Below are 17,447 nucleotides of genomic sequence, written 5' to 3'. Positions count from 1 at the left end.
TTGAGTATTTGCTCATGTTCTTCTCCACTTCAATGTTCTCTTAGTTCCACAGATCCACTCTCACGGGCCTTCCAATGTCACCTACTCACCTGCTTCTTTCCTGTCCCAACTCCTTCCTCCTCTAACCCACAGCCCTCCGTTCAAGTCACCGGGCTTCTTGCCCTCATTTGCTTTGCATCATAGTTTGAATTCAGTTTTTCTCATGTTAAACATCTGTCTGGGTTTTCCTTTCCTGATAATGAGCTCCTTGAGAACAGGGACCACAGCTTAACAATAGTCACAAGTCAGCATTTCTCTGGCTCTGTCCCCACCCTGTTAGCTTCTGATTACCTCTCAGATTTGTATTAGGTTAGTTGAGAAGTCTCTCTAGGACATCTCATGTGTGCCTCAGACAAGACCTCTTGATTACTCTAAACACAATCTCATCCTTTCATTCCATTGGTCTCAAGAGCTCCAGAGCCCAGCAGAAGGATTGGTATTATTGCTGTCCATCACAGTGCCATCCTGCCTGTTGCATAGGGGTTACTGCTGCTGAATTTCAAGGATGCTTTTATCTGCCTCATGTCACTGCAATATCTTCTTTTTGTAGAACCCATAAGCACTTATGCCATCTCTGCAAGAAGCTGCTCACATTTGTGTGTAGATGCATTATTCTTCTACCATCCCTTGAGAGTCAGAGTGCAAAGAATCTAACAGTTTTACATTTTTCTTGCATCCTCTTGCTCCAGGTATCAGTCATGTGTCCAAGAAGACCAGATGGTGAGCAACTTATATAAATGATGATACTAAGAATCATTTTGAACCCTAGTTTCTTGCACTATACAGTAAGTTACTGTCCTATGTGAAAATTCCTGCCTCAGTTGGATGTTTTGTGGCTAGTTTACCAGTATTTTGTTTTTGTCTGTCAATCCACAGTTTGATCCCATGGTAAGCTTCTGTTTTGACAAAAATATTTAATCTTGCTGATTCAGAGAGCCCTGTTTCTCACCGTTCCAGCCTTGCCAGCAGTCTATGGCCATGTGCTAACTTACATTAAGAGAATTTTAAGTTCTGATCCCATTAACAAGCCATTAGCCCAGCTTAAGTCCATCTTAGACCCTAGTCTAGGTTACCTGTGCACTAGGACAAATAAGGCAATGTTCACCTTTGTGTGCCTGCAGGACATTAGCTTAGATCCAGTGATAGTGAAGCACAACTGGCTGGAAAAGTTACTTCAGAGGATCCTGCATGAATAAAATTGTAAGTGCTATTGAAAGTGAACAGACTTTACTGTGAATCTACACAAGCAAAGCAAATTTTATGAATGGAAGCCATTCTTTCCAAGGATTTATATATTTCAAAATATTTGTAGATACAGCTATCCTGAAAATTGCTTCCATTCTTCATTCACTCAAAGGACACCTGGCCAATGCACAGAAGAGCTTCAAGCTGCCATCTTAGGAACACTGTAGCATTTGTGGAGAATAATTTTCTGTCCTGCCTTACATCCACATTTTGTATGAATGAAAGCAGAAGCTACTTCTCTCATGTATTTTTCAAGTTATCACAAAGAAAGGAAACTCCCTCTCTCCTCACCACACTTAAACACCTCAAAATGATGCCTGACATTTCTTTAATAATTAGGGATAAATCTTTTCACTTAAATCTGATATCAGTTAAGCTTACAAATAAATCAAACTTGCAGTCATTCTTTGGAAGGAAAGATACTGGCTTCATTTAATCCTGAAGTATTAAAGACTGATTTAGAATATAGGGTGAGAGCAGGCAAAGACTAGAAAACAGAGAAGTTGGTCACAGAGGAGTAGGTAATATAAAGAGGGCTTACGAAATGTCTTAGATAAACAGTTGTGTCACCATTCTGCCACACGACATTTCATGTCCATGGCGTAACTGATCAATTGATCAATTTCTCTTGCAAAGAGATGAAGCAGGATATTGGGTGTGTTTATGATTTTATGGCTCACATAAAGTTAACTAATATTGCATCTTTCCCAATTCAGCTGTTAATACAAAAAGTCGCAGTTTGTTTCACTGACTTAAGGATCAAGCCCAAAGTTAAGAAAAACAACTGTGATAGAGATATTATCTTAGTTACGTAATCTTGACCCCAAAGGATCAGCAATTTGACAGCAGGATTCTATTAAATAAGAGATTCTTTAGGTGTCTGGCAAAGCACCTTGCACACACTGGCTGCTTAAATTAATTTAATCAATTTATCTTGCAATTTTGAATGAAAAAAATGAGTGAAGGATGTGTGTGGAAAGTCAGGCTGGACGAGGTGGCTTGAGCTGGTTGAGGGGTTAACTTCAGACCCTCGGTGCCTGAGAGAGGAATCTGAGCACGGGAGAAGGACATCATCTCTGAAAGCAGGGAGCAAAGACGGACTTCATCCACTTGGAACTCTCAGAGCTGTCCTCTCCTGTGCTCCTTGCACTATTCACAGTGACTCAGTGGTGACTAGCCCTAAGGGTGATCTCACTAGCAGAAAAAAATATACAGCAGTTTTCCTACTGGAGTACTGAGCCAGCAGGAAAATAAGTACCCCAAATATCTATCTCTGGTTCCCTCCTTTCATTCCAGGCAACAGCTTCTGGCACTCTGAAGCATGAGAGGATTTATGCATAGGCTTAAAAGTGTCACTGCCCTCAGTGCTGAACTGGGAGAGAAGAAAGACCTTCTGAGAAGGCGCCCAAGGCAGCTGGTACAGATGCCCCATTTGGAGAAAGAGAGATACCAGAATCCCATCTAGGGGAGCTGGTCTGCCAAGGAGAAGGACGTTCCCATTTGAGTTTAGAAACAAGGAACGGGTGGAGCAGGAGCCTCAGGCTTTAGGACAGATGGGATGGATCAAGAGGTGGAGGTGGGGGAAAGAATACACAGCATCTTTAAAACACACACAGAGGATAAGGGGGGAAAAGGGGCATTACGATTAGCACACATAATGTAGTGGGGCGGGACACATAAAGGCAGTATATACAGAGAAGACAAGTAATGATTCTATGGCCTCTTACTATGCTGATGGACGGTGACTGTAATGGGGTATGTGGGGGGGACTTGATAATAGGGGGAGACTAGTAACCATAATGATGTTCAAGTAATTGTACATTAACGATATCAAAATAAAAATAGAAAAAATAATAAAAGAGCAGGTTGCTTGAAAAAAAAAGCATACACAGAACTCTACAGACAGAAAAATAGGGAGGAATGAAAATCAGAAAAGATACTACCTTTGTCCTGGCCTTTCCTGGAGGAGGCAGCTCCACAGGCTGTGTCTTTCCCAACACAGGGGGAGCCATCATAGGCAATTCTCCCTTGTAAGGCAGAGACTGTCACAAGGACAGCTGAGCAGCAGAGTGGGTAGCCTTTTCTCTCTCTGCTTTCAGTGCATCAAGGAAGTTAAAATAGTTCAAGCTCTGAAAGCACTGGCTGTGTCACAGAATCTGGATTATTCTTCTCAATACCTTAACCTAGAGGGGTGTCATTCTGCAATGCAGGACACTTTATGGAAAGACAAGGACAATTTTCCAAGAGACACTTATAGAATGAACAACAGCATGTATTTCATTAAAACCTCTCCCATGATCTCAAGTGCAGTAATGTGCCTTCTCTGCATTAATTTTTTCTGTGATTCTGAAGACTCTTCTAAGAGCATCACTTCAAGAAAGAACAATCAGCAGAACCAATCCGAAGCCGTCTGTGCTTAGGCAGCTGTGGACTGGGTCAGGCACTCAGGGGAAACTGGCCCACTTCCCTAGATTCCCTGAAGTCCCTGCCGGAAGTCAAGTTCTGGACTTACTAACCTCACAGTTTCTAGTTAACCAGAAAGTTAAACTTAGCAAGAGGCACCAGGGATTCTCTCCAGGATAGTATTTGAAGTTTCTAAATTAAGGCAAATGTACAACGCTTACGAGAGACAATTATTAGGCTTGGGGGATTGGAAAAGGGGAGAATAAGAGAGAGATTTCAAGAAAAACCTAACTACTGAAAAAATGAACATTTTCCTCATGGCAACAAGAGGCTGAGAACGCCCTTTAGGAATGGTTGTGGGAGATGACCTGTGACACAGTCCTGAGCTCCAAGTCATTTTCTAGTATACATTTGAGTTTTCCTTATTTCTACAGTAGGATTGTCCATTGTAATAATTAAAGGACAGAAGATAAATATGCTCAGGGAATATTATTGAGTTTTAAGTTTCTAGAGTTTCTATTTTAAGTTTGTCAAAGAGTTACCATTCAAGTCTGTAATTAATTACTTTTAATAAATCATACAATATCTAAATCAAACTTTTTTATTTCTTATTTGAGACAGAGAAGAGTCATCAACATTTTAAAGGAGTTCATATATAAGTAACAAACACAGAGAAGCTGTTACCCTTAAATCAACCCAAATGATGCAAACATCAATAAAACAATTATTCATTACCTTTTCTTCAGGAAAAAAGTAAATGCCAGGCATGGAGGGAGATGAGAGACCCCAAGAAGAATGAATGTGTTCTGGCTCATCCTCTTAAGCCCTCCTACATGGGGATTGTCATCCTTTGTTTTTGCTTTTTTCATTCATTCATTTTTACTGAGCATCTGGTAGGTGCCAGACACTGGAGATGCAGTACTGAACAAGCAAAAATCTCTGCCCTCCTAAAACTGCTACTCTGGAGATAAATAGATACATACCTAGCACAACGTGAGGTGATGGCAAGCGCAATGAGGAAAAATAAAACAGGATAAGGAGATAGCGTGTGATGGAGGCTGCTGCTTTAGACAGAGGGGGTTAACAAAAGGCCTCTTTGAGGAGGCAATATCTGAGCAGAGACCTGATGAAAGGACAGAGAACCAAGGGAATACCATGGGTGAATAGCAAGTGCAAAGGTCCTGAGGTGGTATTTGTAAGAAAGTTGTACAGAACCAAGTATCAGAAAGGAATCAAGCCTGGGTTTTCTCAAGGCCCTGGGGGTGGGATAATGAAATCCTGTGGTTTACAATTTTTGTGTCACTAGGGGTTTAAATTCCTGGCTACCACCTTGTAGTCCCACTCCTTGGCCTCTTGACTGATAGGTCCACAGAGGCACAGGGATGTGTTTACCAAAAGAGGAGGAAACTGGCATTGTCACCAGAAGAAGGGTGGGGTGGCTGCTCAGCAGGTTCAAGTGGGAGCTGTTCCCAAATGGAGGCAAGCAGTGTGGCATGGGGGCTGGGAGCCTGACACCCAGCCCTGCCTGCCAGTGCACTTCTTGCCCTTCCTCTGGCCATGTGACAGTGAGCTTTGGCCCCTGTGAGCCTCCCGAATAGGAGCCCCCCACACCTCAACACTGGAGGTGAGTAGGAGCTGGACAGGGATGTGGCTGGGGAAGGAGGAAGGCAAGCAAGGTGCCTTGGTTGGTCAGCCCACAATCCCTGAGCTCTGGCTCTGAGCTGGCACTGCCACTGGGGGCTCACAAACCCCACCCCACAGTGCCAGCCAGGAGTGGGTAGGGCTTTGATAGAAAAGCCCAGGGGTCTGGCTGGGAGTCAGAGAGGTGAAGAGGGGTTTGGGTGGCCTGGCTGAAGGCACAGCACAAGAGTGGCTGGCGTGGCCTTGGGGACTAGTGACCTCTCCTCCCTCCTCAGGGTGGAGAGCTGGTTGTGAACAAGTGGGACCCTGCCATCCTGCCATCCAATCTCTGCTCCACGTTTGCTGTGTGTTTATGGGTACTCAAAATTAACTCTCTTCTTAAGTATGAAGTTGTGAAAGCAAGGGAGAATCGAGTCTTGTTTCTATATGTGGCTCAGGAAGACGGTAAGCCTTCTGAAATTCCCCCACGAACAATAATGCAGCCACCACGGGCCTGAGAAAGCAGTATAAATTATGTAGCTGTAAGTAGCTCAGAGACATCTCTGAATTTCTTTTGGACTTACAATGGCCTGGGAGATGAAGATTTCAGCGTCTCTACATGTGTCAGAGCACATGAAGGGGACGGGGTGGAGAGACAATAAGCTCTTCCGCCACACCCAGCACATCTCCCAGAGGCCCTGCGAAGGTGATCTCTGAGGCCACGGAAAGGCCTGGGGAGGAGCTGAAGAGGGGGAGCCTGGCCCCCTGACCTCCATATCCCCACCAGGCCTCAATGGCCTGGTGTAGAAGGCCACAGGGCTCCCCCCGATGTGGGGCCACTCGCCACCAGCCAGCCCATGCCCATGGGCCTGAGAAGCTCAGCATCGTGTAGGGCGAGGGGACAGTTGGGGTGGGTGGGAGGACCCTGGCTCATCCACTTGTTTTTTGTGTCCACAGGTACTCCCAGGTCCCAGGCATGACCTCAACCTAGGGGCCTCTGTCAGTCTCCCGGATGCCCAGGTACGGCTCCCTGACACCTCTCAGGGCGGTGAGTGCTCCCCAGGGACCAGGGAGGGCCGATGTTGGGGGGAGGAGAGCCAGGACTCACCAATGGACACACGCATCTCCCGGTCCAGGCAGCCGCATCGCCTGCACCAAGGCAGCCAACGCCCCTCAGGGTGACAACCGCAGTCCCACCGGAAATGGGGCCTGTGACCCAGAAATCCCACCTTGCCTTCAGGAGGAGGCCCAGGAGCTGGGAGGAGGACGCCCTGAGCCCCTGGGTGTGTGTCCCCTGTGTGAGCGGCTAGGCTGGGGGTCGGGGGAATGGAGGCGTCTATATGGCCCTGAGTCCTCTGCTCCCAGCCCCAGGCTGTCAAGTGACATGCATGTAGTGGGGGTTGGGGGCAAAATAATCTCCTCTCCAACCCGACCACAGAGGCACATTGTGGTTAAGACGTGGGTGTGAAGACTGATTGTGTGACCTTAGCTATGTGACAGGTGTAACTCCCTCTGTGGTTGCTAGTTTCATACTGCCAGGCAAACCAAACCAAAATGAAAGAGCAGCTAATCTTAGGATGCCAAGAGGATGGCAGGACTGGCACACACCAGCTCATTTATGCGTATTTTTCTGCTCAACACCATCTCCCTTTTTCTATTCCTTCCCTGACTGTCCTCAGGTATGCTTCTTGGCACTCCAAGTGACATGAATCAGCCTCATCCTGTTGCTGGTAGTCCTGCCCACATTGAATCCTCTAATTCAACGACATCTTATTCCTCGCATGCGACACTTTGCCGCCCTAGCTCTCTCACTGTAAAATAATATCCTCCCACCTCTAGTAGAGACACTGAAATCTTCATCTCCCAGGCCATTGTAAGTCCAAAAGAAATTCAGAGATGTCTCTGAGCTACTTACAGCTACATAATTCATACTATTTTCTCAGGCCCGTGGTGGCTACATTATTGTTCGTGGGGGAATTTCAGAAGGCTTACCGTCTTCCTGAACCACACATGGAAACAAGACTCGATTCTCCCTTGCTTTTACAACTTCATACTTAAGGAGAGAGTTAATTTTGAGTACCCATAAACACACAGCAAACGTGGAGCAGAGATTGGATGGCAGGATGGCAGAGTCCCACGTGCTCACAACCAACTCTCCTGAATTTCCTTCTGCTCCTTCTCCACAGCTTAGTGAGGGTCAGTCTAGTTGAATGTTTAGACAGTATTTTCTTGCATTTTCAACTTTGAATCTAAGGATTTTGGTGTCTTTGTTCTCTGGTTCCTCTAAGCCGGGCCAGGTGGGAATGAGCAAGAGAATAAAGCACAGTGTGGGAGGAAACATCACAGCTCCAGTCACCTTCCATACATCCTGTCACAGACGCTTCCCTGGCGTCCTTTGCCCCTGGACCCTCTCACCATCTCATGATGGTGACACGTCAGACATCACCATCTCACACTGGGATTCTGACTTACTACACAGGAGCTCATCTCCCTGACTAAGCACCCTTGCTGTGACATTCCTTTCTTCCATGTATTTAAAACTGATATAGATATCATTTGCTTTTCCTAATCCATTTACAAAACTGGTTGAGGCAATACTATCCATTTTTTGCTCTTTATGTTACACTTTCTATTCTCCACAACCTTGCCCTTTCCAATAGATAAAAATTCTAAAATAGTTTTGGGTGATCATTATCTCTTCAGAGTGGTTGTCACTTTCCAAAATGGAAATGGACCGAATGGATTGACTCGTGCTAGGAAGGCTGAAAACTGCAATCACTGTGGTTGCTAGTTTCGTACTGCCAGGCAAACCAAACCAAAATGAAATAGCAGCTAATCTTAGGATGCCAAGAGGATGGCAGGACTGGCACACGCCAGCTCATTTACATATATTTTTCTGCCCAACACCATCTCTCTTTTTCTATTCTTATCCTTTGGTGGGGCCAAGCTGAGTGAGAACCATGGCCAGGCCAAGGACTGGGGAGGGTTGGGGGGAAGAGAAATCTCACCACTGCTGGTCATGTTATCTCAGGTTTCTGCGTTATCCCCTCCCTGGCATCTGTTAGATACTTTCTAGTAGAGGGAAAAGATATCTCAGTTATTAATTTGAATTATTGATTAGCCAACTGCTTGGGCTTTGGATTTTAGACAGTAAATCAGAGTTAACATAGGAAATCTGACCTTTCTTGAAAGGTCCATTAAATTCTGACCTCAAACCACATGCATTATGTATTGAATAATATCAATGGGGCAGGGATGAGATAGTGAATCTCTGGCCCATTCCCTCTTCCTTTTCATGCTTAACCCCACTCTGAGCACTTGAATCTTTCCCAAAAGGGGACTCAATATTTTGTTTGGTCCCTTTTGTTGTTTTGAGAATTAGATGTTGTTGCTTTTTCTTCTATTACAACAATAGCATTAGTATGTTATTCCATGGTTAACAGTGTAACAGTATAACTCCTCTCGGGTTCTGGGACATGATTCCAATGCATAGGGGTTAGGGGAGAAGGCAGGTCTTCCTGTACAGACAACACCAGGCAATTCTCAAACACCAGCACAGTGCCCAAGAACTCAGCTCAGTTTTGACGCTATCTGCCAGGAGACAGCACCAGATTCCTCAGGTTAAGGGCTCCATACTGTAAGACTGCCTTCCCACCCCCAATTCCAGATGCTGGTCCCAAACTCCAGGCAGTTACCTGTGCTTCTGACCTACTGGCTACAGATTAGAGGTTCCAGTGACCTCCTCCTTAAATTCGATTAACTTAGTAGAGTGGCTTATAGGACTCAGGAAAACATGTAGGTTTACCAGTTTAATAAAGGATTCCACAAAGGATACAAGTTAACAAAGCCAGATGAAGAGAGACATAGGGCAAGGTCCCAAATAAAGGAGGGTGCCCGGGAGTGGCTTGAAATCCTTTAGACCTTTTTCCAGCATCTTCATTCTTTGATAGAATTTTTTTTATTTTCCCAATATTTCAAGCAATACTGCAAAATCTCACACCTCCCAGCTAGTTTGCCTGCCCCAAATCCTCTCTATATGGAATTTTTGGACTCTCCACTGTGAGCCAAGATGTTGGGAGGCCAGTGAGAAGATTTCTAACACCCTGAGGTCCGATGACCATGCTAGCTGTGGACCGGGCTCAGCCTTTTTGCATTGGCAGACCAGAGAATACAGTGTTAACTTGTTTTAAAGGTCTTTCAGTATACACAAAAGGGTAACTGAAGATGATTGTTGATTTTGGAAGCATTTCTTTTCTATTCTGTGAGAGAAGTTTAAGAATTTCAAGGTGTTATCAGAAGGGGTGCCATCATTATTTTGAGCCTGATAATTTGGCAGCACCTGTGCTAAGCTGTAAGAAAGGACTACTCCCTTGTGGACCCAGGAGTGGTTGGCTGGTCATTTACATATTCAGTTCTTGCCTTCCCTCAGATTTCAAAGAAGTAGGGGCCTAGGGTTCAGTACCTGTAAAATATCTCTTCTAAGAAGCTTTCTCTGGGTCTCTTAGACAAGCTCATTTGGGCAAGGTATCCATTGAGAAAGCAGTGCAGGCTTAGGTTAAACTCTGCAGAATGCAGAGGCAAGCCATCACAGGCAGGGAAGCCATCAAGAAAGAAGGAACAAAGAGTTCCACAGATAGGGCTGTCCCCAAACATTGTGGTGCATGTAGAAATTTAGTTGTGATCTGCTGTCAAAATTAGTTTTGTCATGCTCCATTAATTTTTGTCAGAGGCTGTAAAATCTAATCTATGTATTTGAAAACACACTTATCTGTTCAACAATGTCCGAAAGACAGTGATGACATCAGCTTTTACTTGACCTTCTATGACTGACTACCTCTTTTTTGTGTTGGTGGTGGTGATGAATTCTATCCTTTTTTAAATTGAAGTATAGTTGATATGCAATATTATATTTATTTCAGGTATACAACATAGTGTTTTGACATTTAACTACATTATTAAATGCTCATTCCAACTAGTGTAGTTATTATCTGTCAACATAGAAAGATGTTTCAGAACTACTGACTCTGTTCTCCATGCTGTACTTTCATCCCATGACTAATTTATATTCCGTATCCTTCTTTACCCTTTTCACCTATTTGACCTACACACCCCAACTCTTCCCCTATGGTAACCACCAGTCACTTCTCAGTGTCTACAAATCTACTGCTGTTTTGTTCATTCGGTTTTGTTTTGCTTTTCAATTCCACATAAAAGTGAGATCATACAGTATTTGTCTTTCTCTGCCTGGCTTATTTCACTTAACATAATACCTTCTAAGTCCATACATTTCAATTTAGGTCCTGCCAATAACAGGCAGTCAGAAAGAGGCAGATCATCTTGGCAGGATCTAAACTGAAATGCAATTGGCAAAGAAGTACGGGAAATGCAGTGTCCAGGCTTCCAGCTCTTGTCATTGGAGGGAGGTCTCAGGACAGCTGAGATGATGCTAAAAATCAACAGACAATATCTAGCACAACTATATTTCTGGTTGTGTCCATTTGAGACAGCATATCTTTGTGCAATGAAATATGATTGCATTAGTTCTTCTATTGTTTGGTTCTCTTCTCCTTTTATTTGTTTCTTTTCTCAACACTTTTCTTCTTACTCAATATTTTACATTGGGACTTTTATATTTACCCTGGATTTTATAACTGTAACTGTGCTTATGTGTGTTTATGGATTAATTTGGAAAATTAAAAGCCAAAAGCAGTGGAATAACAGACACATTATTCCCTGAAGAACAGTAGTGAGATTTCATCTATTAGTGACCCTGGATTTGTGCTGCTTATGGGGCAGTACTCAAAGAATCAAGTTTAAATTAACATTTTCTTTCCATTCCACCAGTTTCTCAAAATCATGCTACATTGAACATCTTCCTGGTTGGCCATCACTTTCTGGCATAGATTTAGTTATCTTTCCTACGTATTCTAGTTGACTTAATTTTTATGGTTGATAGAAGAAACCCATGCCTTCTTTAACATATCCATACATTTACACACTTTCTTAATCCTATTATTTGTTGAGTATTACTAATGGACCTAATCCTCTCTGGAATTCTTATATCCCTGCTAGATAACATCGGTTTCTTTTTGCTCAGAGACTGTGATGGTTGATTTTATGTGTCAACATGACTAGGCTATGGTGTGCTCAGTTATTAGATCAAACACCAGGCTAGATGTTGCTGCGAAGGTATTTTTTTAATGTGAATAACATTTAAACTGGTTGACTGCGTAGAGCAGATTACCCTCCACTATGTGGGCAGGTCGCATCCAATCAGTTGAAGTTTGTAAGAGCAAAGACTGTAGTCTCCCAAAGAGAAAGGAATTCTCAAGAATGCGTCTTGGAGTGTCAATTCCTTTTCATTTCTAAAAGAGTTTTCTTAGGCTTTCTGGGTAATCCTGTCATTTCCAAATACAGACTCTTCTCCTCCCTACCAAAATTTAAATCTCAAATCTTATCTTCACAAACTGCACTGAGGAAAAAGTACATAATTGTGCTAAGTAATATAAGCAATAGTAACTGTTCTTTTCTGGTTATTTATTTCAACTGTAATTCTTCCAATCTGACAATTTATCATGAAACACTTACCAAATATAGAAAGAATCGTTTAAATCTTTTACTGTCAAACAATTCAGGTAGAAATCATACAAGTGTTTTTTGTGCCTTTTGGGAAATCAAGTCATCTCTGCATGTAATCTTTTCATCCTGATTATTTTGTTATCTTATTGATGTACTTTGTAAAAATGTATTCACAGTTTCCAATCAATGGAGTTTAGTATTCCCAAATTGGCCTCTGAAATCAAGAGCCCCTACTCCTCAGTCATTACACTAGGATGTTCAAGAATGCTCTTGGGTCTTTCAGGCACCCGAATTACCTGTGCAGCCAGAGCCAAGAGGGAACATAAGAGGAAATTTAAGCTTGGCAATTTTATTGAGTAAATGCATCTTAGCTCACCACCTAAGGTATTGCAAATATTTCTCCAATGAGAAGAACCTGTCTTTACCTCCTTGTTCTTTAGGCTGTATGTAGATGACGGGATTCAGCATGGGTGTGATCACACTGTACTGCAGAGAAGAGAGAAAATCCAGGGAGGAACCAGAGGGAGGCAGGAGGTAACGAATCAAACCAGAGCCAAAGAACAGGATCACTGCAATGAGGTGGGAGGAGCAGGTGGAGAAGGCCTTGCTCCTGCCTGTGGTGGAGCTCATGCTCAGGGTGTTGCGTATTATACAGGCATAGGAAAAGAAGATTGGGAGGAAGTTTCCAAGCCCAAGTAGTACAGTAGAAAAGGACAAGACGCTGACATTCATAGATACATCAGAGCAAGACAGAGGGAAGAGGGAGGGCAGCTCACAGGTGTAGTGGTGGGTGGTGTGGGCATCAGAGAAGTCGAGGTCAACACCCAAGAGCACTATGACAAGTGCATTGGGAGAGGCCTGACCCCACAATGAAAGCACCAGCCTCACACAGAGCTGGTTGCTCATCACCTGTCCATAGAGCAGAGGGTGGCAGATGGCGGCATAGCGGTCATAGGCCATCACTGAGAGCAGGCAGGCTTCAGTCCCTGCAGTGAGAAACACAAAGAAGACCTGGGCCAGGCAGCCCTCCACTGAGATGGTTTTCCTCTCCAACAGCAGGTCCTCCAGCAGCTTGGGCTGGGTGACAGAGGAGAAGCAGAGGTCCAGGAATGACGGATTGCTCAGGAAGAAGTACATGGGTGTGTGCAGGCGGGAACTGGCCCTGATTAGCAGCAGCAGCGTCAGGTTCCCCATCAGGGCCTGGAGGTAAATCCCCAGGAAGAGCACAAAGAGCAGGGCCTGGATGTGGGGGTTGTCAGACAGCCCCGTGAGAACAAACTCGGTGACGATGCGGTGCTTCCTCAAGGCCATTCGTGGAGGATAACTTCTTGAATAAAATAGAAAGAGGATGAGAAGTTCTATAATTCTCTTATCTCCTGCAGCTCATTACCCCTTCTTATCATCCTTCCTTCTCTGTCTACACTCTGTGTTGGAGCATCTCCAAGTTGTCCTCACTGTATGGCAGTAAGAATTTTTATTGTTTTATCATTACTGATCTTGGGTCACAATTCACATACTTCAGAGACTCTTACTCTTCTTCCATAGGGATTTAACTGGAAAAATGACTATCTCTGCCTCCATTACACATTGATACTATTGAGATTCTACTGCATTCTTCTTATATTTTAAAAATACTTGTAAACATTTAGTTTTCAAAAAACATTATAGCACATATCTGCAGCAGTTGTTCTAAATCTTCTCTCCTTTGATTCCCAGTCATTATTTGTTTGTTCACAGTCATCCAAAAGCTTTTAACATCCTAACTGCATATTCTATTTTAATAAGTTTTGTATGTAGGGCCATTTCTCAATCACTCTTTCAGTTTGTCCTTACTGCAGTTTTGTGATTCTTTATGGCAGGCACTCTTATATCCATTTTCTTTATGAAAAAACTGATATTCAGGGAGATTTAATAATCCCATTTTGCCAAAAGGTATAAGAATGAGGAAATAAATTCAAATGTTTTAAAAATCAGTTCTAGGTTGGTCACAAGAGTACAGACTAGTTTTTTACTCTTACAGTTGAAATTCCTCATCTTTCCTAATCTTTCACCCATTTTGTCTGTTTTTGATGCCAAATGGGCCTATATGTTCTGTGTTCACATTGTTCTCCACCTCAATGTCCTCCTCCTTAATTGCATCAACCCAAAGTCTCAGGGGCCTTTCAGCCTCACTTTCCCCTTGTGCCTGTGTCAACTGCTCCCACCCAAACACACAGCTTTCTGGGTCCCTTGTCTTATGTCATAGTCTGAAATCTGCTTCTTTTCTCATTTAATGTTAGACATATATTGAGTTTTCCCCTCCAGACAGTGAGCTCCTTGAGAACATGGACCACATCTCAACGACAACCATTGTTAAGTCATCAGTTCTTTGACTTTGCACAAATTCTGTGTTAGTTTCAGGGCTGATACCTCTTAAATGATTCTGGAAGTTTCCAGAAGGCATCTCACATATGCTTCCCACAAGACCTCCTGACCACTCCAACACAATCTCCTGTTACGCTGATGCTCCCAACAGCACAAACACCCAGAAAAAGTGCTGCTGAACTGTTCCCCATAAGGTTCCCATGCTGCCTACCCAGGATGCACTGGGCTGTCTCTGCTGAATTTTAAGGATGCTATTATCTACATGGATTATGTCACCTCATGTGTGCAATATCTCTGGTGAGATCTCATTTCCGTAGAGGCCACAGGCATTTTGCCACCATCATCTGGAGGACCTTACAGTTTTGGTGTGAGTCTATTAATGTTCTGTTGTCTTATAAGGGTCAGAATGAAAAATTCATATATATTCTCTTACTGTATCTTTCAAAATCTTTCCCCTAGTCTCAGTTGTGTCTAAGGGACCAGGACGGTGGGCAGCACAAGTGAGTAGTGGTGCTGGACTTAGAAGCATTTTGAAGCCTAATTGATGGGGCTAGGTGGTAGGTCATGTCCTATGTGAAGACTCCTGCATGACTAGCAGTTAGGCTAAATAACCAGTCTTCTGCCTTTGTTTGCACTCAACTACCTGATCCCAGGTAGACTGTTGAAAAAATTTTAATACTACTTTTCACAGAGTACCTGTTTCTGGCCATTCTACTCTTGCCAGCAATCTATGACCCCATACTAACCCATGAGAGGCACTTGATTCTGATCACAGCACCAAACGCATGCGTCCAAGCTTCAGCTCATCTTACCCAACCCCAGGTGACCTGCGAGCCTGGACAGACAGGGCACTATCCCTTCTTGCATGCCTGCAGGACCTGGGTCCAGTGAGGTAGAAGTGTGAGCACTGGGGAATTTCCTTTTGAGGGTCCTGCATGAGTAATTGTAGATGCTAAGGAAAGTAAACATTTTACAGGGAATCTTTAGAGGCAAAGTAAAATGATAAATTCATTCCATTCTCATTAAGACTTATACAGTTTAACATATTTGAAAGAATTAGGATTATCAAGGTAATCTGAATATCACTTCCCTTCTTCCACCTTCACAGACAAGGGGACCTGGCCACAGTTTTCCTGATGGGCTCCGATCTCACAATGAAAGAATATTTCTGGAGTATCTTCTATTCCTGATAATCTTTTTTTAACCTAACCTGTGTGCATCCTGGCAGCAATTAAGTGTGTCCTGTGATTAGGAGGATCACAGAGAAAGGAGCCCACCACCCTTCCTGCCCTAAACACCTTACACAGATGGGACAGGGTTCTGAGGGAAATAAATCTGAGCTTTTATTTGCCGTATGGAATGGGAGACATTGGCCTCACTACATATTGACACAGGGCAGACTGCTGTCCACCTCACCTGCGGTGAGAGCAGAGAACACGTGAGCCAGTGGTGGGCTGGTTACCATGGTGAAGGAGCAGCATATGAAACGAAGATTTTAGAAGTTTTCTAGACAAGCCTTGCCCACAGTGGTTGCTTGAAGCTGTTTTTGGAATGAATAAATGGGCTAATGGGGTGTTGAAAGGTCAGGCTGGACAGGTTGGCTGGAGTGAACCCAGAGGCTGAGGGTGACATAGCGCTGGCAGCAGGCGGCCGCAGGACGGACTTTAGCACCTGGGATTCTTCTCAGAGCCGTCCTCTCCGTGCTCTCTGCACTGTCCCAGTGGGACTGGGTCTGAAGATGCGAATGCAGTATTAATAACAGAAAATGTTTACTTCCATTAAGTCAATGGAATTCTGGCCAAGCAGGAAATAAGTAGGTACAAAAATCCACTCTATCTCTGATACCCGTATTTCATTCCAGGTGTCAGTTTTCAGCCATGTTTGGGTTTTGCCCAGGCTGTGAGAGGTGCCTGTCCCCAGTGTTGTGCAGGGAGGGAAAGCAGACCTTTCTGAAAAGCTGTGCAAGGCAGCTGGAGCAAGCGCTTGCTTGGGAGAGTAGAGACATCAGGGTTCCATCCAGGAGGGAAGCTGGCAGGGCAGGGAGTGGGGAGTTTCCATCTCCAGCTCAGGGGGGAGGAGGGAGTGAATGGAAGGCATCCCTAAGCGGCAGTGGGTGGAGTGCAGGAGAAGGGAGTCAGCAGATGAAGGCACTGAATTTTCCAGGAAGAAGAATAGAGGGAACATAAGGAAAACAAGGAAGGCCTTAGCATGTTCTCATTTTTTTCTGGAGGGTACAGATAGTTTTCTGTGTGCCTTGTCATGGATGACACATCACTGGTAAAGTCTCCACCTAAGAGAACCCCTGTCCCCGGAGCTTGGCATCCACATGCCAGGCAGAGATTTCTCTTTGCTGCCAGTGAGTGCTGGGAATTAGAATAGTCCAAGGTCTAGAAGCACTGGAAATGTCACAGATTCAGGATTATTCTTCTGAATAAATGCTTTAGAATATCTTAATTTAGCATGGTTTCACTCTGTAATGCAGGCCCCTACACGGAAACACAAAGACAATCTCACTAAAGAAGCAGAAGCACATATTCTGCACAACTGGCATATTATTTCTTTAAAATCCTCTCACATGACATCAGGTGCAGTAACATGCCTTCTCTTCATTCATTTATCTGTGATTCTGAGTATGATTCTGAGAGCTTCATTTCAAGAAAGAAAAATCTAGCAGAACCAATCAGAAGGCCGTGTGTGCTTGGGCAGCCGTGGGCTGGGTCGGGCGCCCTGGGGAAGCTGAGCCACTGCCCTGTATTCCCTTAAGTCCCTGCCTGAGGCTGAGCTCTGGTCTCACCTACCTCACAGTTTCCAGTTAACTAGAAGGTAAACTTAGTAGGAGGCACATGGGATTTTCTCCAGGACAGTATTTGAAAGTTCTCCTTTATGGCAACTATTTAAAGCCCAGAAGAAACTATTATTAGGTTGTTGGGACTCAGGATGGGAGAATAAGAAAGGGAATTAAAAACCGTGACTACTGGTAGAAGGACAGTTTCCTCATGGCCACATGGGTCTGAGAATGCCCTTTAGGAATTTTCAAGGGCTGTGAGCCGTGACACATTACTAAGCTCCAGGGTGTTTTCTAGTTAGATAAATGATTTTCTTATACAATGAAATTGTCCCTTATACTGATTAAATTAGAGGACATGTTCCCACCCTGGAAAAATTGGGGGGCCTTTGTTTTGTAGAGTTTCTATATT

The 17,447-nt window shown here is 43.9% G+C and overlaps 1 pseudogene; it reads right to left on the bottom strand.

The window, feature by feature from the left end:
- Nucleotides 1-12,116: 12,116 nt before the first annotated feature.
- Nucleotides 12,117-13,197, bottom strand: LOC140843894 (olfactory receptor 8S1-like; annotated as a pseudogene).
- Nucleotides 13,198-17,447: the final 4,250 nt, after the last annotated feature.

This window comes from Manis javanica, chromosome 10, assembly GCF_040802235.1.
Source record: "Manis javanica isolate MJ-LG chromosome 10, MJ_LKY, whole genome shotgun sequence".
Lineage (NCBI taxonomy): Eukaryota > Metazoa > Chordata > Mammalia > Pholidota > Manidae > Manis > Manis javanica.
Note: the sequence above shows the minus strand (reverse complement) of the source record. Positions and strands in the feature narration are given on the sequence as shown.